Source organism: Scyliorhinus torazame, chromosome 12, assembly GCF_047496885.1.
Source record: "Scyliorhinus torazame isolate Kashiwa2021f chromosome 12, sScyTor2.1, whole genome shotgun sequence".
Taxonomy (NCBI): Eukaryota; Metazoa; Chordata; class Chondrichthyes; order Carcharhiniformes; family Scyliorhinidae; genus Scyliorhinus; species Scyliorhinus torazame.
This window is the reverse complement of record NC_092718.1, coordinates 151,703,285-151,723,930: the sequence shown is the minus strand read 5'-3', so window position 1 is coordinate 151,723,930 and position 20,646 is coordinate 151,703,285. Positions and strand designations below refer to the sequence as shown.

Here is a 20,646-nt window from a genome sequence, read left to right as displayed (position 1 = left end):
CCAATCCAGCTAACCTGCACGTCTTTGGACTGTGGGAGGAAACTGGAGCACCCGGAGGAAACCCACGCACACACGGGGAGGACGTGCAGACTCCGCACAGGCAGTGACCCAGCGGGGAATCGAACCTGGGACCCTGGCGCTGTGAAGCCACAGTGCTAGCCACTTATGCTACTGTGCTGCAGGTGTTCCTGCCACCTGCCAATGAGATTTCCCATTATGGCTGCCAGGATACCCACAGGCGTGCATGTGCTTGCCGGCGCAATGGAGAATCCTGCTGTCGGAGAACCCAGCCCCTAGTTTTTAGTCTTTGTTGCCTTGTGTGTATACTAAACAGTTCAGCAAGTCAGCAAAATACTTGCAAATGGAATTGTTATGTATCAGAGTAATACCATTGGCTGGTATAATGTCATCTGTTACGCAATAAAGTCATCCAAGTGTTTTGTGGGCTTGTAATAATAATAATCTTTATTGTCACAAGTAGGCTAACATTAACACTGTAATGAAGTTACTGTGATTGTGGAGTTCATCATTGTACCCTGTTCGAGCAGCATCTTGTAAATAAAGCCCTTACTCTATGTTATATGAACTCTACATTTGCCACTCCTGACTGATTCTTTCTTTTTGCAGCTATAACAAACAGCATAACAGGAATGCAATGTGGAGAAATGTGAAGTTATCCAATTTGGTAGGAAAAACAGAAATACAGAGTATTTCTTAACTGATGAGATGCCGGAACATGTTGAATTTGAAAGGCACTTAGGTGTCCTTGTTCATGAGTCACTGAACGATAACATGCAGGTACAGAAAGCTGTTAGATGTCACATGGTATGTTGGCCCTTATTACAAGAGGTACAGCAGTAAAGACGTCTTACTGTGATTATGTACAGCCTTAGTGAGACCACACTAGGAGTATTGCAAATAAAGAGTATTCCATCACACTCCTGATTTCTGCCTTGTAGATGGTGGACAGGCTTTGAGGGGGTCAGGCGGTGAGTTTATCACAGCAGGATTCCCAACCTCTGACCTGCTCTTGCAGTCACAATATTTATATGGCTGGTTCAGTTCAGTTTCTGGTCAATGGTAACTCCCAGGATGTTAAGATTGGGCGAATTCAGCAATGGTGATGCTATTGAATGTCAAGGGCGATGATTAGATCCTCTCTTGCTGAAGATGGTTATTGCCTGCCACTTGTATTTTGTGACTGTTACTTGCCACTTGTCAGCCCAAGTCTGGATATCTATCCACGAATCCCTACAGTGCAGAAGGAGGCCATTCAGCCATCAAGGGTACAAAGGAAGATTTCTGTGGTGGTTGGAGGTTAATCATCTCAACTCCAGGGCATCAATGCAGGAGTTCCTCAGGGTAGTGTCCTAGGCCCAACCATCTTGAGCTGCTTAAACAATGGCCTCCCTTCCATCATCAGGTCAGAAGTGGGGATGTTTGCAGATGACTGTGCAATGTTCAGTGTTAAGTAATGGGTTAAGAGACATTTCAATCAGTTGTCTCATTTATGTTAAGTATCCATTAATTGGCACTGATATGTAAAGGGGCTTCAGGTAGCCTCTGTCAGGTGATGTGTAGTTAGAGTTTTGTGCAAAGTCTGTTGGAATGAAATAAATGTGTGTTGGTGAAAAAGGAACAGAACTTTTGACTCTTCATATCACAGCAACTAAAACATCTAACATTCAGCACCATTCGCAACTCCTCAGATAATGAAGCAGTCCATATCCAAATGCAACAAGATCTGGACAATATCCAGGCTTGGGCGGACAAGTGGCAAGTTACATCCGTGCCACACAGGTGCCAGGCAGTGACCATCTCTTACAAGAGAGGATCTAACCTCCACCCCTTGACATTCAGTGGCATTACCATCGCTGAATCCCCCACAATCAACATCCTGCTAGGATGGCGTCTGCAGTGGAGAGCCTGGTGAACGCCATCAGCGCCAGTAGTGAAGGTGTCCAAGGCGTCGTGCAGCGGTGACGGTCATGGCTGAGGGTCTCGGCAGACTGTCTACCTCGCTGGGGGATGTCACCCAATACCAGGCCGACCTTGATGAGGTTCTGCGGGACATGGCCCGCTCTCAGATGGGCATGACCGAGGTGCTGCAGAGCATGGCCCATTCACTGAGGAGCATTGCCGAGGGTGTCGACATGATGGTGTAGACCACGGAGAACCGCCGGGGCTGGCAGAGCCAGATGATGCAGGGGCTTCCGGGGCTCGAACCAGCTGCCCCTCCGTCCCAAGGTGAACCCCTGGGCCCTATGTGCACCAACCGGGAGGAAGGGGGCACTGGGTGCCAACCCAGACCCGTCCCATGGAATGGCGACGGTGGCCACCAGCTCCCCCGAGTTCCACTCCTCTGACGAGGCCGCGTCTCACAGCCACCACATGGGACAGGGTGGCATGGCTGTGCATGTGCCTCCGATAAGTACCCCAGAGCCCTCTGGCCCCAGAGCCCCCAGAAGACACCCGCCAGGGGCATCGAAAGCCACAGGACGAGGTAAGCAGCTGGCTGCCTCCACCTCAGACGTGCATCCTGGGGAGACACCTAGACGTAGCGGTAGAGCTAAGAGTGCCAAGCACGTTGAGAATCACTGAGAGCACCGGGGAAAGGGGGGTGTGAGGAGGTGGGGATGGGGGGGTTGGGTTTGGGGGTGGGGGGGTGGCACTATCGGGAGAATGGGAACTTGTGTTACACATTTAACATCCTTGTGCACAACCATTATGACCCCTCTGTCACTTTCTTCCATGCTGCAAGCTGACATCTGATCCCTTGGCACATCTCTCCAGGCATCTCCCCCTCCCGTGGCACCCACCCGCCCTCCGATCATGGGCATATCCCAGAGCTGTGTCCCATTTCCTGGGTGTTGGCTGCTGCGTGTGTGGTGTTGTCTCCCACAGTGTACAGGCACAGTGTCCAGGCACCAAGGTGTAATTGGGTTGCTAGGCAATGACTCCCTCATGCTAAATGGCCAGTCCACCCATGGGAATCCACTTGGGAATTGTGATGTGCTCACTTAACCACGATTGCCAATTCTCTATGAGCGATAGCCTTCAGCCTCATGGCCAGAGGCCTTGACAGCCGAAGGGGGTTATGGTTGGACATTGAGGCAGGCAGGCAAGGGTTGCCGCCGGAATGAGTAAACGATCCAGGGGATGGCATGGTGGTGCCGCGAGTAGTTGCTCCTCCGGTTGCCCCACCCCAGCGCCTCCGCTCCCACTTTCCTATGGCGGCCCACCCCTGTGATGGTCCCTCACCCCCCCCCACCGAGCACTGAGGTGGCAAGCCCAGCACCCCCGGGCTCTTTGCCATGCGAGCAAAGATGGCTACCTACCCCTCCCACCTCCCGGGCCCGATCCCTGGCATTGTCAACCTGGCACCTGGGCACCCTGGTTCTTCCATTTTGGCAGTGCCCCTGCCAGCCGGCTTGTAGTGCTAAGGTGCCACCCTGCCCTGTCCCCACCACCCAAGAGGCCTCTCGCGAGATTCAACGGCCTTGCCCTTAACCACGGTGGGCGCGACGAGACTGTTCAATCGTGCCTGGGGATAGTGCAGGAAAATGGTGTTGAAGTAGATCATCCATGATCTTATTGAATGGTGGAGTAGGGTTGAAGTCTAAATAGCCGACTCCTGCATTTGTTATGTTCTTATGTCCTACTTTACATGGAGATGACGCTATTGTTGGGGAAGGGCAAATCTTTAGAGTGTGTAGATCATCAATGTCCCCACCCCATCTCCTAATTTAGCCTGAGGTGGCAATCTGGGCCTGAAGCAAGTAGACACAAATGAAAACATCAAGGTGGATAAAGAGAGATGACCGCATTCTCACACAATATTGTTTGGCCTTTGACCAAAGTGATCGCAACACTCTAGTGGGATGAAAACTAGATTGTGAGAGACTTCAAAAAGAGTATGAGGTACATACGTGCTGGGCAACAGATGATTTTTAGAAAGGAAGCAATCCTTATTATAGTTAGACCAACCATAAATTTTGGAGAATAGTTGGTGGCTAGTCTAAGTATAATAATACATTTTTTACTCCTTTTGTAAATAACTCATTAGGGGAGTCGGTAGTGTAGTGGTAACATCTTTGGGCTAGTAATCCAGAGGCCTCAGGCTAACGCGCCAGGAATATGAGTTCAAATCCCGCCATAGCAGCTGGTGGAATTTAAATCCGATTAATTTTTTAAAAACTGGAGCCTAAAGCCAGTCTCAGGAATGGTGACCATGCCATTGGTGTAAAAACCCATCTGATTCACTAATGTTCTTTAGGGAACAAAATCTGCCGTCCTTACCTGGTCTGGTCTACATGTGACTGCAGACTCCACAGCAAAGTGGCTGACTCTTAACTGCCCCTCTGAAATGGCCGAGCGACTCACTAAATGTAAGGGCAATTAGGGATGGGCAAGTAATGCTGGGCTTGCCAGCGACGCCCACATCCCATGAAAGAATTGTAAAAAAAATTCTATAATTCAGTTGTTGATGTATAACTATGTCCCCTTGCTGTTGGCGACAAGGTTGATCCACTTTCAAAATTAAGATTTTTCTCAATACAACATAGCCCACAAAACGTTCCATCTAATTGCAATGCTCGTGGGATTTTGATGAGGCTATGGAGTTACAGTGTTGTTATTTTTGCCTGGGACCTGGAATGAAATCAAATGTCCTCTCTATGCTGACTGCAGAGGTTCTAAGATTGTACACACACATGCTTGTATAATGCTGCACATAACTCAGCACTAATTGGAACTATAGTGACAATGTAACTCCGAATGACAACAGCAGATCCGTGTGAGGAATGGAAATGCCACAATGGTGCGGTAAGCAGCACTCTTCACAGGCTTGGAGTAAATACAAATTATTGCCTGATTCATGTAACCTGCGCCGTGTTTGACTCAATTTAATGTCGGATGAGGTCCCTAGCCTAGACATTCTTTGCCATTTGAATGAAAAATTAATAAGAAATAAAACCTACTGAGCCTGTAGAACAGCTTCTGTTCAAATTGAAAATGCCCCCCCACCACCCTCCTTTCCTCTGCCAGGAGCATAAGGAAGCATCTGAAAATTCCCTTTGCAGCCAGTTGAGAGTTTGATTAACCTTTGCTTCCTGCAGCTCCGCTGGATTGGCTGGATATATTCCTAAAGGTTTTATCACATGATCTCGCACCTCTTGTGCACCTCCAACATTTCTTCTCACCAGTGAACAAAAGTGTTCGAAGAAAAGCAAACAACCTGCACTTTCTATTTTAATTGACCCTACAATTCTCCTGCCGAGTTTCTCACAGCGTGACCAGGGGTTATTCTTTAATTTCTTTAATCAACTCCAGGACAGTTTAGGAGGGTTGAGAGCTCACAGGTTGCCTAAGATGAGGCACCAACGGTAATTTTGATTGTGTAAAGCACGTGTTGTCAATTCAGTTGCCTGAGGTGCATCCCTCTCAAATTTCCTTTCAAACGACAGGTAGGTATAACCTGCTCTTGAATAGGTATTGGCCATTTTACGTTATGACCCAAAGCAAAAATTACCTCTGCTGTGCTATATGCCTGTATGAACTAGAATGTAAAGGTGCTCAGCAGGGCAAGGGTTAATGTGGGACTGGAGAATATTACCACCCACGGTATGATGCAGAGTCACATGGCAAGAACAGAACTCTCTACGTCAGCAGCCTACCTGCATGGAATAGCACCAGCATGACCATACCATGGATCTGTGAATAGGTTAAGACTACCAATAAACAGTTCATGTTTCAAAATACTAGTCTCAACACCTCATCATCCAAACCTCACCGTGACATGATTGACAGCAGTGGGAGTTCCTAAAATATATCACGTAACAGACCATAATCCAACATGGTGTTCCACAGTGATATGAAAGGTGACATCTAAATGCATGCACCGAGAACAGTATCCCAAGGTGTGAAAAACTGAAGCCATTCCAGAGAGACATGCACCAAAGAATAAATCTTGAAGAAAAAGTTGAAGCTTCACTGCAGAAAATACAAAATCCTATGTGACACAATTCATGAGACAGTGAGCAGATTATAAAAAATGAAGCTGTACTTACATTGTAGAACACGTGGCAATCCCACAGGCTCAGTAGCTACAGAAGCTGAAAAATAGCAGCAGTTTCTTTTTAAACTGCAAAAAAAGGGCAGGTGGACTAGAGGAAAACCTGTAGAAAAAATGTTGACACGGTTAAATACAGAAACTTGCAGAGCACAGTTAAAAAATGGAAAAGTTCCTGCAGTTACAACACATTCTGAATACTTCCAAAAATGCTGAAATCTTAGTTTTGAGAAGCATCCTGAGCTGGAGGGAGAAAGTAGTTTCAAACACTCCATTTTAAAACAAGGAAAGTGCTATTTGTCCCAAACTAAAGCAGGGACGTGACCAAGTTGCAAGCCCAGTGCAGTATAAAGAGCAGGAACACTCTGTACATTCATTGACACATTTATTGCAATGCACAGCACCTGCAAAGCTTTTTAAAAGATCTTCCCAGCAACAAAAAGGCAGCGGGAAGCCAGCTGTATCCTAGAAACTACACCCTGTGTGAAAATAAATGGCTACTACACTCAGTCTTAAAGTGGTAAAAAAAAATTGAAGTGTTAACAATACAAATAAAAAGCAATGGATGTAAAATTAGAAGAGGCCCTAGAGAGAGGGCAACTCTGCTGAGAGCAACAATAGATCCCAGAGAGAGTGTAACTCCACCAAAGGCAACAAGAGACCCCAGAGGGAGGACAACAAAAGACCCTGAGTAAGGGTAACCAAAGACACCAGAGAGATGGCAACAAATAAGCCCAGGGGAAGGGTAACAAGAGGTCCCAAAGCAAGGGCAGCAAGAAAATAAACTGTTGGAAGAAAAGTTGATTGTCCTTCAAGATCAAATGCAAAAGGAATGTTCAGCAACATGAAGAAATGAAGATTTTCTTCAACAGCGGAATGGAAGCACAGGAGAAGGAACTCGAGGAGAATCTACTGAATTACAGGAAAACTTAAGGTGAAGCAAAGAACGGGGAAACCTGTTGAAAGGCTTTCATATGCTACAAGGTCAAAGTTCTTCAGGTCAAAGTTTATTCTTCTGAAAGATTACGAAGAGAAGCAAAATGACTTTAACGTCACTCTGAACAAACTGACGAATCGATTAGCAGAGCTGATTCAGCAAAATATCGCAAGAGGAAACCAAAAACTACAAGAAACACACGTAGAAAATAGAAGCAGGACAGACCTGGCCAAGAGCAATACCGAAATGAAGGACCAGGACAAAGTTCTGTGCAGACAGAGAAAGAACAGACAGAAATCAGATCTGAAAATGGAAATCTGACTCTGAAGCACAACATACTAGAAGAAGAAAAAGCACTGGATGTCTCAGACATGCTGAGGAACAGGAGCTGAATGAAAGGGTTTGTAAGCTTGCAAAAGGATTTGAAAATAAAACATCAAGCAAATGTTTGGCTGAAATTGTGAAGCAAGTGGAAATGAAGGTTCCGCCTGTGAAATGTTGACATACAGCAAGAACATGGTGGACACCATGGAGAAAGAAAGTTTGAGTCCACTCTCGGAATGAACCAAGTGCACAGTCCCTGAGGAAGGAATGGGACAAACACACAATGTCTGAAAAATGCAAATGAGCTGTTAACAGTTAAACAGTTCTAAAAACAAATAAAGAAAGGTCTTTGAGCTTACTTTCCCATCTACTTCTAAAATTTCAATGAAGCAAAATCCACTCAAATGCCACTTGTTAACAAAGTTAACATTCAGTGGCTTACATAATTATTCACAAAGTCCTTGGGAAAGAAACTTTCGGAAGTCAATCTGAGAAACACGTCTCCTTTCCTCAGATTCCAAAGCAGAACTCTCAAAACTGAACCTAAAAACACCAGAAACAATGCAGGACATTGAAACTAAAAACTGGCAATGGGATTAATGGATGTTTCTCTGGTTGGCAATCAGTAGCTAGTGGGGTCCCTCAGGGATCAGTGTTGGGCCCACAATTGTTCACAATTTACATAGATGATTTGGAGTTGGGGACCAAGGGCAATGTGTCCAAGTTTGCAGACAACACTAAGATGAGTGGGAAAGCAAAAAGGGCAGAGGATACTGGAAGTCTGCAGAGGGATTTGGATAGGTTAAGTGAATGGGCTAGGGTCTGGCAGATGGAATACAATGTTGACAAATGTGAGGTTATCCATTTTGGTAGGAATAACAGCAAAAGGGATTATTATTTAAATGATAAAATATTAAGACATGCTGCTGTGCAGAGAGACCTGGGTGTGTTAGTGCATGAGTCGCAAAAAGTTGGTTTACAGGTGCAACAGGTGATTAAGAAGGCAAATGGTGTTTTGTCCTTCATTGCTAGAGGGATGGAGTTTAAGATTAGGGAGGTTATGCTGCAATTGTATAAGGTGTTAGTGAGGCCACACCTGGAGTATTGTGTTCAGTTTTGGTCTCCTTACTTGAGAAAGGATGTACTGGCACTGGAGGGTGTGCAGAGGAGATTCACTAGGTTAATCCCAGAGCTGAAGGGGTTGGATTACGAAGAGAGGTTGACTGGGACTGCACTCGTTGGAATTTAGAAGGATGCGGGGGGGATCTTATAGAAACATATAAAATTATGAAGGGAATAGATAGGATAGATGCGGGCAGGTTGTTTCCACTGGCGGGTGAAAGCAGAACTAGGGGGGCATAGCCTCAAAATAAGGGGAAGTGGATTTAGGACTGAGTTTAGGAGGAACTTCTTCACCCAAAGGTTTGTGAATCTCTGGAATTCCTTGCCCAGTGAAGCAGTTGAGGCTCCTTCATTAAATGTTTTTAAGATAAAGATAGATCGTTTTTTTGAAGAATAAAGGGATTTGGGGTTGTGGTGTTCGGGCGTGTAAGTGGAGGTGAGTCCACAAAAGATCAGCCATGATCTCATTGAATGGTGGAGCAGGCTCAAGGGGCCAGATGGCCTACTCCTGCTCCTAGTTCTTATGTTCTTATGTTCAATGCCCCTCCCATGAGTGACACTGCAGCCTGCCTATCTGTTAACCCCTGAATCACAGCTTTAGAAGACATATAATCTGGATACCTTAATGTAAATTATTTTAATGGCCTGTAACTTCCTTTCCGATCTCCGACTGAAGACGATGATCCGCCACATATGCGCAGCACGACAACCCCAAAGTGCAGATATATGGAAATGCGCGCTGGAAGTATGCGGCGTTAAAACTTCTTGTCTGTTTTTTTTAAACCAGCTTGACCACATGCACTGCACTGAACCGACAGTATGAAAATTAAAGGGACAGTGTTAACTTGGTCTACTTGCCCCGATGTCAGGTAAATATTTACACTTATTCATGTGCATTTTTTTTTTACCTCAGTTCAGGATCATCAATCAGAGGCAGGAGACATCAGGAGACATTTTTTGGTGAGTTAATGTATTATATTATAAGTGTTTAGCATTTATAAATATGTTTAAATGCAAATAAAGTGAAAGGAAGAAATATTTTGTGAACTTTAGTTTGTCATGAGGCTGGGATTGAGGGGGAGGTTAATCAAAATATTTAACAACCTAAATCTTGGGCAGGAAGGGGGGGGTGACTCCTCCATCAGGAGACCCCTTCTGATGGTGGGCAGCCACCATAAAGGCCTGGAGATGTCAGACCTCCTTCCCCTTCCCCCAGCCTATGCCCCAGGCCCCCAATCACCCGGCTCCTGCTCCCCCCCACCCCCCGTTGCAATCTTCCCAGGAGTGCTCTACCCTCCCTTCCCCAGCACCGCTACCCTCCCTTCCCCAGCACCGCTACCCTCCCTTCCCCAGCACCCCTACCCTCCCTTCCCCCAGCACCCCTACCCTCCCTTCCCCCAGCACCCCTACCCTCCCTTCCCCCAGCACCCCTACCCTCCCTTCCCCCAGCACCCCTACCCTCCCTTCCCCCAGCACCCCTGCCCTCCCTTCCCCCAGCACCCCTGCCCTCCCTTCCCCCAGCACCCCTGCCCTCCCTTCCCCCAGCACCCCTGCCCTCCCTTCCCCAGCACCCCTGCCCTCCCTTCCCCCAGCACCCCTGCCCTCCCTTCCCCCAGCACCCCTGCCCTCCCTTCCCCCAGCACCCCTGCCCTCCCTTCCCCCAGCACCCCTGCCCTCCCTTCCCCCAGCACCCCTGCCCTCCCTTCCCCCAGCACCCCTGCCCTCCCTTCCCCAGCACCCCTGCCCTCCCTTCCCCCAGCACCCCTGCCCTCCCTTCCCCCAGCACCCCTGCCCTCCCTTCCCCCAGCACCCCTGCCCTCCCTTCCCCCAGCACCCCTGCCCTCCCTTCCCCAGCACCCCTGCCCTCCCTTCCCCCAGCACCCCTGCCCTCCCTTCCCCCAGCACCCCTGCCCTCCCTTCCCCCAGCACCCCTTCCCCCAGCACCCCTGCCCTCCCTTCCCCCAGCACCCCTGCCCTCCCTTCCCCCAGCACCCCTACCACTTACCTACCCTCCATGTCACAGCAATTTCCCAGGCACATTGCTGCAGTGCCTCTTCTGGCCACTGCAATGCTGTGCCTGGAGGGCCTCGAGAGTTGCTGGCTAATCTGATTGGCCAGCAGCTCTCTAAGACAGGACTTCCATCCAAGTGAAGATGGAAGTCTGCTTTCTGCGAATCGACGTTCGTTAAGAGTGTTAAATGGCAGAGTCGGCGGGGATGTGTTCCTGCATTATGGGAAAGGCAGCCCACCCCTCAGGGCTGATATTCACAGAAGACACACAGGCCTAGCTGGCAGGTTGTCTTTCCACAAGATCATAAATGAACCAATTACACTTTTATAACAAGCTAGTCATTTTCATTGTCATTTTCCTAGTATCAGCCTCCAGTTTTGTTGAATTCAATTGCACAAGTTGCCACGGTGGGATTTGAACTCCCAAACTCTAACAGTGCACAATCCAGTAACCATAACCATTGGGTCCCCAGATCACCATATACTCCGGGGTCGTCATCCACAGACCAACGATCAAACCTGGAAACCTTCCTCGTCTATACGGTTCAGTCACCTGCAGTCGCCTTTTCAGGCATGAAGCAAACCAATCTGTCAGCACTCACCATCTGGTCGAGTTGGCTCATGCAGTCCGAGAGGGAGGGTGAAGATGAACCTTGGTTGTTGTCAGATTTTTGTATTCCTGGCTCGATGCCTTCTGACACAGGAAATCCTCAAAAAAAGCATCTGTATTCTCCTAAATTACAGGAGTATCTTTGGCATATTGCTTTTATGTAGCGTGGTCTAAATGCCATCCCTTGCGATCATTTTGTAGCAGTTTCTCTGATGGTGAAATCATTTAGAGCTGCTAAGAATTTCATCCTCATCACTGCAATGTGCCCTGAAGGATGTGCCTGGATAATGAAGAGGAAATGGTTCGACAGTGAAAATGATTGCAAATTGTATGGAATATGCATTTATCCCATTTGTTATATCGAGTGAGATTGCCTGTAATGCTGCAATCCTCCTTGGAACTTCACAGCTTCAGATGATCCTGACTTGCTGGCAATTTCCAAAACATTTCTATTGTTAGGTAACATTAATTAGTAGTCATGTCCCTTCTCAGCATTTCAGTGTCACTAAAATGTAATCTATTTTAGTTAATTTAGGTAATTAGTTAGCACTGCTGCCTCACAGCACCAGTGACCCAGGTTCAATTCTGGCCTTGGGTCTGTGTGGAATTTGCGCGTTCTCCCCGTGTCTGCATGGGATTCCTCCGGGTGCTCCGGTTTCCTTCCATAGTCTAAAGATGTGTAAATTAGGCGGATTGCCCATTGCTAAATTGTTCCTTAATGTCCAACGGTTAAGTGGGGATTATGGGACGTGAGCAGGGAAGTGGGCCTGAGTGGAGTGCTCTTTCGGAGTGTCGGTGCAGACTTGATGGGCCGAATGGCCTCATTCTGCATTGTAGGAATTGTATGGATCCGGATTCTATGAATTCTATGAACAAAGAACAAAGAAAAGTACAGCACAGGAACAGGCCCTTCGGCCCTCCAAGCCCATGCCGACCATGCTGCCCGACTAAACTACAATCTTCTACACTTCCTACGTCCATATCTCTCTATTCTCATCCTATTCATGTATTTGTCAATGTGCCCCTTAAATGTCACTTTCGTCCCTGCTTCCACCACCTCCTCCGGTAGCGAGTTCCAGTCACCCAATACCCTCTGTGTAAAAAAACTTGCCTCGTACATCTACTCTAAACCTTGCCCCTCGCACCTTAAACCTATGCCCCCTAGTAATTGACCCCTCTTCCCTGGGGAAAAGTCTCTGACTATCCACTCTGTCTATGCCCCTCATAATTTTGTAGACCTCTCTCAGGTCGCCCCTCAACCTCCGTCGTTCCAGTGAGAACAAACCGAGTTTATTCAACCTCTCCTCATGGCTAATGCCCTCCATACCAGGCAACATCCTGGTAAATCTCTTCTGCACCCTCTCTAAAGCCTCCACATCCTTCTGGTAGTGTGGCGACCAGAATTGAACACTATATTCCAAGTGTGGCCTAACTAAGGTTCTAGGTTCTAAGGTTCTATGAATAATTATTAAACTACTAATATTGATTTTTCAATAATATAGTGGGGAGTAAATAAAGACTTGCATTTCTATAGCACCTTTCATGGCCTCTAGAAATCACAAACTGCTTTATCGCCAATGAAACACGTTTGAAGAGTATTCCCTCCACTAATGTGGGGTGCGGTGCAGGCGATTTGTGCATGGCCACCTCCCAAAGACAGCAATGTGGTAATGTTCAGATAATCTGTGTCAGCAGCATTGATTGGAAGCTTAGAGTTTGGCTGGGACACCAAGAATAATTTCTCTGATCTTCGCAAAAATGCCATGGGATCTTTTCTATCCACATCGAGAACAGACATGTCCTCAGTTAACGTCCCATCTGAATGGCAGCACCTCTGACAGTGCAGAACACCAATGGAATGTCGGCCTACATTTCTTGATCTCAGGGGTGGGATTCTCTGACCCTCCGCCGGGTCGGAGAATCCCCGGGGCCGGCGCGATTCCCGCCCCGCCGCCAGCTGCCGTATTCACCAGTGCCGGTTTTTGGGCGGGGGCGGGGTACACGCCATGCCGGTCAGGGGCTGTTGGCAGCGGCCCCACCGGCAATTCTCCGAGCCCCGATGGGCCGAGCGGTGGTCGATTTCTGGCCAGTCACGCCGGCGTGGATTAGACATGGACCCACATGGCAGGACCTGGCAGGTAAGTCGGCTGGGGCGGTCCTCGGGGGGGGGGGCATGGTGGGATCCGACCCCGGGGGGCCCCCACAGTGGCCTGAGCCGCGGATCGGGGCCCACCGATCTGCGGGCGGGCCTGTGCTGTGGGGGCACTTCTTCCTTCCACGCCAGCCCCTGTAGGGCTCCGCCATGGCCGGCGCGGAGAAGACACCCCCCTGCGCATGTGCCAGAATACGCCAGCGGTTCCGCGCATGCACGGGATCACACCGGCCCTTTGGTGCATACGCGGACTCGCACAGTCCCTTCGGCGCCGGATGGCGTCCACCTAGCCTCCGGAAGTGCAGAGAATTCGGCTACATCCGGGCGGCCTGACGCCGGAGTGGTTTGCGCCGTTTTTGACGCCGGCGTCGGGCCATCGCGCCGATTGCGGAGAATCCCGCTGCAGGTCTCTGGTGTAAGTGCTGCCGGCTCAGACACATTCTGGCTCCAGACCCTCCTCCATCCTGTCCTCCAATCTTTCCTCTAATCTTGCTGTTGCATGAAGCCGAGAGGATGACAGTCCCAAATTCCCAGAATGGAGATAGAGTCATAGAGGTTCACAGCATGAAAACAGGCCCTTCGGCCCAACCTTTCCATGCTGCCCCGTTTTTACCACTAAGCTAGTCCCAATTGCCCGCATTTGGCCCATAACCTTCTATACCCAGCTTTTCCATATAATTGTCTATAGAGTCGTAGATGATGGACCTACTAGAAACACCCTTTCCCTCCATTGGTGCTCTGGACTTGTTGTTGGCCCTGGTCTAGGCTGAAGCTTTTAGGAGAAGGTTTGCTGACGTATTGGTGGTTTTCCTCACCCTGTTTCGGGTCTCCTGCTTCTGATGCTGCAATGATGGCTGCTATCTGGCAGGCTCCTGTTGACAGGGTCTCCCAATGAGAGCCTCTCAGGAGTACATGACCCCCTAACCCAAGGAAAATGGTGGTGCCAGAGCAGCAGGAAGATATCCCAGCCTGACCGAGTCCAAGTAGGTTGAGGAAAATCCATTCCTATAATACTGAATATAGGAATTAATCTCCTTGCATTTCTATTGCATTTTTCTATGTTTTCAAAAACCTCCCAAAAGCCTTTCCCTTAAACCATGTTTCTCTCTTTAAGCTTTGCCAGTTCTTCCTCCCTGCTACATTCCTTGGCTTTCTAACTTAGAAACGCTCAGGTTTGTCCTCCTACATTTCTACTCCCTCCACCGACAGTCACTACTCTGTTCACTAACCACAGGTCGCACTTCAGACGCCCACAAAGACTCCTTCAACAGCATTTCTCCCAAATCCGTACGCTCCACTCCTGAAGCCGAGAAAGGCAACAGTTAATTGAGAAAACCATTAATTTCAAAATGACTGCCTTCCAAGTTAAACACCATCCTGCCTCAGACATATGTCTCCATTCCTTCATCGTCACCGGATCAAAATCCACCAACTCGCTACCTAACAGTGCTGGGGGAAGCACCTTCGCACGAAACGCAACGGTTCAACAATAAGGCTCATGGCCACCTTCTCATGGGGAAGGAGAGGTGGGGAACAAATATTGGCCCACATCATAAGAATTAATGTGAAAAAAAACTGTGAAGAGAATTGTAAAGATGTAAGTGATTGCTCCGAATCACTTTAATCATCTTAATCACCATAATTCTCTCACCTGTTAACCTTTGCGAGAAAGAATTCTCCCTGACATCCCCCACGGTATTATTTCAGTGAAGACCAAGGGAGTTCTCCCCATTGTCCTGACTGATATTTTCCCCCTCAATCTTGCTGAGATCTTGCTGTGTGAAATTGGGAGGGGGTATCCTACATTACAACAGCGACTTCACTTCAAAGCACTTCATCGACACTTTGGAAATCTGTGGGTGTGAAAGGTGTGATATGAATGCAAATGTGTCTTTTCTGGTATAGAACATAGAAATTGGACAGAAGTAAGTGAGATTTCCCTGGAGAGTCTCTTTAATCATTTTATGTGAGTGCTGTCATACTCCAGGATATTGAGAGCACTGATGTTCAGCTTTCCTGCTAATAGTTTCTGCTATAATAATACTGCGCTAAACAGAATGAAATCCCTGCACAAAATCAGAATCATATCGATTTTCTATGGGGCCAGTTAGCTCAATTGGTTAGATAGCTAGGATGCAGTGCAGGGTGGACGCTAACAGCATGAGTTCAATCCCCACAGCTGCTGTAGTGCTTCAGAGTCCAGCCTCCTTGCCTTCCCCATGCTTGATCCGGGGCTGTGCCTCTCAAATGATAAGAACCACTTGTCTCTCTCTAATGGAGAGAGAGATTCCTTTCTGGACTATATCGATTGATCTCAATGGCGAGCATGTTGTTCAAAAATAACTCCATTGATGTGAGTTTGATACACATTCTGGATGAGGGGACCGCTTTGCCTGACCCCAGTGGTATTGTCACTGGATTAGTAATCGAGAGACCCAAGGTAATGTTCTGGAGGCCTGGGTTCAAATCCCACAAAATGACCACAAAATCATTGCTGATTGTTGTAAAAACCCTTCTGATTCACTAATTCCATTCAGGGAAGGAAATCTGCTGTCCCTACCCGGTCTGGCCTACATGTGACTCTAGATCCACAGCAATGCGGTTGACTCTTTAAATGCCCTCTGAAATACATTCAAGGGCATCTAGGAATGGACAATAAATGCCGGCCAAGCCAGCGGCACGGTGGCACAGTGGTTAGCACTGGAGATCGATTCCCGGTCACTGTCAGTGCGGAGTCTGCACATTCTCCGTGTGCCTATGTGGGTTTCCTCTGGGTGCTCCGGTTTCCTCCCACAGCTGTGAGGTTAGGTGGACTGGCCACGCTAAATTGCCCATAGTGTCCAAAGGTGAGGCGAGGCTACTGGGTTACGGGGAGAGGGTGGAGGTGTGGGCTTAAGTAGAGTGCTCTTTCAACGGTCGCTGTAGACTCGATGGGTCAAATGGCCTCCTTCTGCACTGTAATTCTGTGACCCACATCCCCTGAGCGAATAAAGAAACTGGAGGCATTCGCAAACTGCCAAGAATGAAACACAAGAGACAATGGGCCAAGGACCTGCCTTTGGATGGACCACATGAATGAGTGTATTTTAAAATTATTAAAGAAGCATTTGCGAGGTTATAACTAGTAAATTAGGATGAAAGTGCTGGAGTACTTGAGCTCTTATCATAGAAGAGATTACAGCCTAGTAATGACTCCCAGGTATCCACTATGGGCAACTGAAGGAGACACTTAATTCGCGCACAATTAGGGATCTCAATCATGAATAGAATACCCAATAGGAAGCTGTGGAATTTGGATTTTATACATTGTTTTCTCTATGTCCCCGGGTTTTGAATAAATTCTTATTCAATAATTTCTAGTCACGTGATCTCCATTCTCAGGAACATAAACTCAAAATTGCGAATGGGTTGGAGGACTGATTAGAATAACAATGTTTTTCTTCACCTTTGAAACTGGAGTTAAATCCATTCCAGACTAATGGGTGATGTTTGGTGCTGTCTGCTAGCTGTTACGTGTGGTTAATTTGGACAGTTTCTGCATGCATGGCTTGATTGCACAAAACTGGCATTAGCATTTTATTGTGGTCTCACTCAGGGCAAAACATGAGGATGATTGGCTGGCAAAGAAACTGGATTCAAATATTGTATCTTAATCAACGGCCCCCGTTCCAAGTGGCCACTACAACTGAGAAGGACAAGAGCAGCAATGGGGCAGCATGATGGCGCAGTGGATGCACTGCTGCCTCATGACATCGAGGACCCGGGTTCAATCCCGGCCCCAAGTCACTGTCCGTGTGGAGTTTGGACATTCTCCCCATGTCTGTGTGGTGTCACCCCCACAACTCAAAAAGATGTGCAGGGTAGGTAAACTGACCCCTTAATTGGGAAACAAAAAGAATTGGGTAAAAAAAAACAAGAGCAGCAATGTTTTGAGAACACGATCGCCTCCACCCTCCTCTCCCAAGGTCTACATCATCTTGTCTTGGACATGTGCTGACATTCATTACTGAGTTAAAATACTAGGACTATGGTAATCATGGTAACACAACCGCCACAGGATTGCGATTGTTTAAGGAAAAGGCTGACCAGAACTCGGGATGGGCAGTAAGTTTGGCCTTGTCATCATTGTCCTAATCCAAAAGTTACATTGATAGAGTAGAATGTTCAGGTTAAGGTACATTCTGAGCCCAAGTTCTTTATTCCTTATTCCTTCATGGGGTGTAAGCATTCCTGACAAGGCCAACATTTGCAATCCCTAATTGCCCTTGAGTGGCCATTTTAGAGGGCAATTAGGGGTCAACCTCATTGCTGTGTTGGAGGCACACGTAGACAAGACCAGGTAAGGATGAGAGATTTCCTTCCCTCAAAGAGGGCAATATTGGACCAGATGGGTTTTTAACAACAATCGATGGCATGGTTAGCCTTATATTCCATTTATATTAATTGGATTCACATTCTACCTGCTGCCTTGGATGGTTTTGAACCATGTCCCCAGAGAATTAGCCTCAGTTTCCAAGTTACTAATCCAGTGATGTCACCACTATACCACCACCGCCCCATTTTAGTCCTGAGTTGGGAGTTTACAGCTAACCTTTTCTATCTTGGACGCTGATGTTTTGTGTGACTGTCTATAATGATAAAGATTACACCTCTCAGCACTAAGTTTGCTCAGCTTTCTGGTGATATCATGGTTGTTTTGTAATTCACCGACTGACCACTAGGAGTTTCATTAGTATATAAATGAATGTTAGAGTCAGGTGACCTCAGACAGACAAGAGAGCTGGAAGAAAGAGGTTGCTTGTGCATCTTAATACTGTTATTCATCTGTTGTTTTATATATAGTTGACCCACAGTTAATGTTAATATATCGTTTATAGCTTTAGTGGCAGGTGTTCATTACAAGGTTGATAATATTAAACTTCACCAAAACAAAAATAAACACTTTGTGAATGGATTATAAATTAAATGCTCAGGTTTAGAACATGCTTCTTTTATTGAATGTAATTTTGGTCAGCAGGAGTTCTCTTTTGACACATTAGAATTAACCTCTACGTGGAGTGCTCTCCTAAGCTTCAGAACTGAGAAGGTGAATCATTCTTCTTCAGTATATATAGACCTGTCAGTTTGGACGAAAGGCGAATTCTTGTCTCTATCTTCTATTTCATTTGTTGGCAGGCACAAGGCAGTACCAAAACGAAAATACAGAAAAGAACTGCTGGCTTAGTCCCAGAAAAACACCCTCAAGCAGGACTCAGTCAGATCAACCAGTGCTCTACTGGGCACAGACAATTTGGCTTCTGGGTGGGGAGGGGGGGGTGCTTTCTTTCGAGGCCTGGAGACAGTGTATTTTGGGGCTTTCTCATGCCCCAGAATGCCTCCCGCCAGCCTGATAATTGGGACTGTGCAGGAGACGGGTCAATAATTGGCCACTTAGTGGCCTCAATTAGGATAGGGGTGTGTGGGTTGGCCTAGGCCTCACCAGTCCAAGCATAAAATTGTGGCGAGGTCAGGGTGGACGGAAGTCCAGTGGGAAGGCCATTGGCGAAATTGTATGGTCACTTCCCAGCTATATACCCTCTGGCGAAGGGGAGATTAAATGTTGGTACTAAATGCTAAGAGGGATTCTTCAAGCATGCTGACCTGTTTGGCACCATCTAAGGGAAAGAGTCTTTCCTTCTTGTCCTCCACCGTTTAATAAACACTACCATATGTGTTTTCAGATGTTGGACTGCTCTCGCCATTGGCAAGCTGCAATGCGACAGTCTCCCCATGTAAAAAGACTCCTCGCTCAATCCCCTGTCGGGGGCTGGGGCCGACAGCAAGAATCCTACTCGCTTTGAGCTCCTGCGAGAGACAGAGCTTGTTGGCATTGTGCCTGCTTCTCCCAAAGTGCAGCTCCCGCAAGGAAAATTACCCATTCCCATTAAGAGGAGTTCCAATTCCAATTCTCTTCCCTCACCGAGTGTTGCACTGAGACAGACTTTCGACTGTTCCCATAACTAGTTATTCCTTGAACAGGTCGCTAGTCTGTCGCCGGGGGGGTTATAACTTGAGGGGCTGACCACGAGTCCCTCCTACACTTATTACTGGCCATTGGCGTTTTTGGAAAGATTTGCAGGTTGAAACTTGCCAGTTTGGCTGCGTTATGAACACACCATCCTTGGCCATCAAGTCCTGGAGTGGGACTCGAAGCAGGAGCTTCTGTGGCTTAGAGAAAGGGAGGCTACCCACTGAGCCACAAGACCTCCACATTAAGAGGAGATGGCTGCATTTACTGCTCACCCATAAGGGACATCATTGCCTAGAAACAGCCTGGCTAATGCTAGCAGGCAACCATTGAAATTTCAATGAAGCTTGAGAGACGGTCTCCTGCTGATGGGAAGGTGAGGAGAAAGGGAGGGAAGCCCACCTGGTACACATCACATCGGAAGCCAGACCCTGTAGTCTCACTGGTATGACCTCATTTCCTCACAGAATCAATCTCTAGAGGCCATTCTTCAACAAGGGTTGCTTGTTGGTGAAGGAAAAATCCATTTCTTCCATTTCATTGCCTCTCATTTTTTTAAATCAGGACAAATATGAAGCAGAATCCTTAATGACATGATATCTATTATGAATGTCATTCCAAGCCCAAGCCAATAGCAGACATGTGCACCAAAGGGTAAAGCTGACAGTTTTTCACGTGAGGCAAGGAACTTTGCTTCGTGACACACAGTTCTGTCATCCACATTCCCAGCTCAAGATGTAATTTTTATTGATATTATTTCAGATCAACTTTGGGAGTTTTTAAGCGTAGCAAGTGTAATCACTTGAGTGAATCCCACATATAGTTGTCTTTGACTGTCACAGAATGACAACGCTCTCTAATATACATCATTCAGAGCTTTGCACAACATAGGAACAAAGGGTGGAATTTAATCATAGAATCCCTACAGTGCAGAAAGAGGCCATTTGGCCCATCAAATCTGCACCGACACTTCGACTGGCCAGACAAAGCACCCCCAGCAGCACTTCCCGGCACGGAGCGCACTCTGCAAGGCCTGCGGGAAGAAAGGACATTTCGCTGCTTTGTGCCAGGCCCGCTCGATCGCCGCTGTAACCAGACCCAATGTTCTTGCACCCCCCACGTGCGACCCGTGGGCGCCGTCATCTTCCTCGCCTCAGACCACGTGCGGGCCGTGGGTGCCGCCATCTTGCTTGCCTCAGAACACGTGCAGCCCATGGGCGCCACCATCTTTAACGCCGCCCTCCACATGCGCCCGTGGGCGCGGCCATCTTCCCCACCTCAGGACCCCTGCTCATCGGGCCGCTCATAGCCTGCAACCAACCAGCCAGGGGCCTTCCAACACCAGCTACAGCTCGCCTCCATCAAGATCGACCAGTCCTGGCCGCACAACCTCGCACCCGCGTCTACGATGGTA

The 20,646-nt window shown here is 47.7% G+C and overlaps 2 long non-coding RNA genes across 2 annotated transcripts in view; one reads left to right on the top strand and one right to left on the bottom strand.

The window, feature by feature from the left end:
* Nucleotides 1-461: 461 nt before the first annotated feature.
* Nucleotides 462-20,646, bottom strand: part of LOC140387244 (uncharacterized) — a 351,290-nt gene continuing 331,105 nt past the window's right edge. Inside the window, exons 2-4 of the long non-coding RNA XR_011933803.1 lie at nucleotides 11,066-11,353; nucleotides 6,069-6,176; nucleotides 462-1,600 (exon numbers count right to left, since the gene is read on the bottom strand). This is a non-coding gene — a long non-coding RNA (uncharacterized lncRNA). The remainder of the gene's footprint in view (nucleotides 1,601-6,068; nucleotides 6,177-11,065; nucleotides 11,354-20,646) is intronic.
* Nucleotides 9,369-20,646, top strand: part of LOC140387245 (uncharacterized) — a 49,427-nt gene continuing 38,149 nt past the window's right edge. Inside the window, exon 1 of the long non-coding RNA XR_011933804.1 lies at nucleotides 9,369-9,413. This is a non-coding gene — a long non-coding RNA (uncharacterized lncRNA). The remainder of the gene's footprint in view (nucleotides 9,414-20,646) is intronic.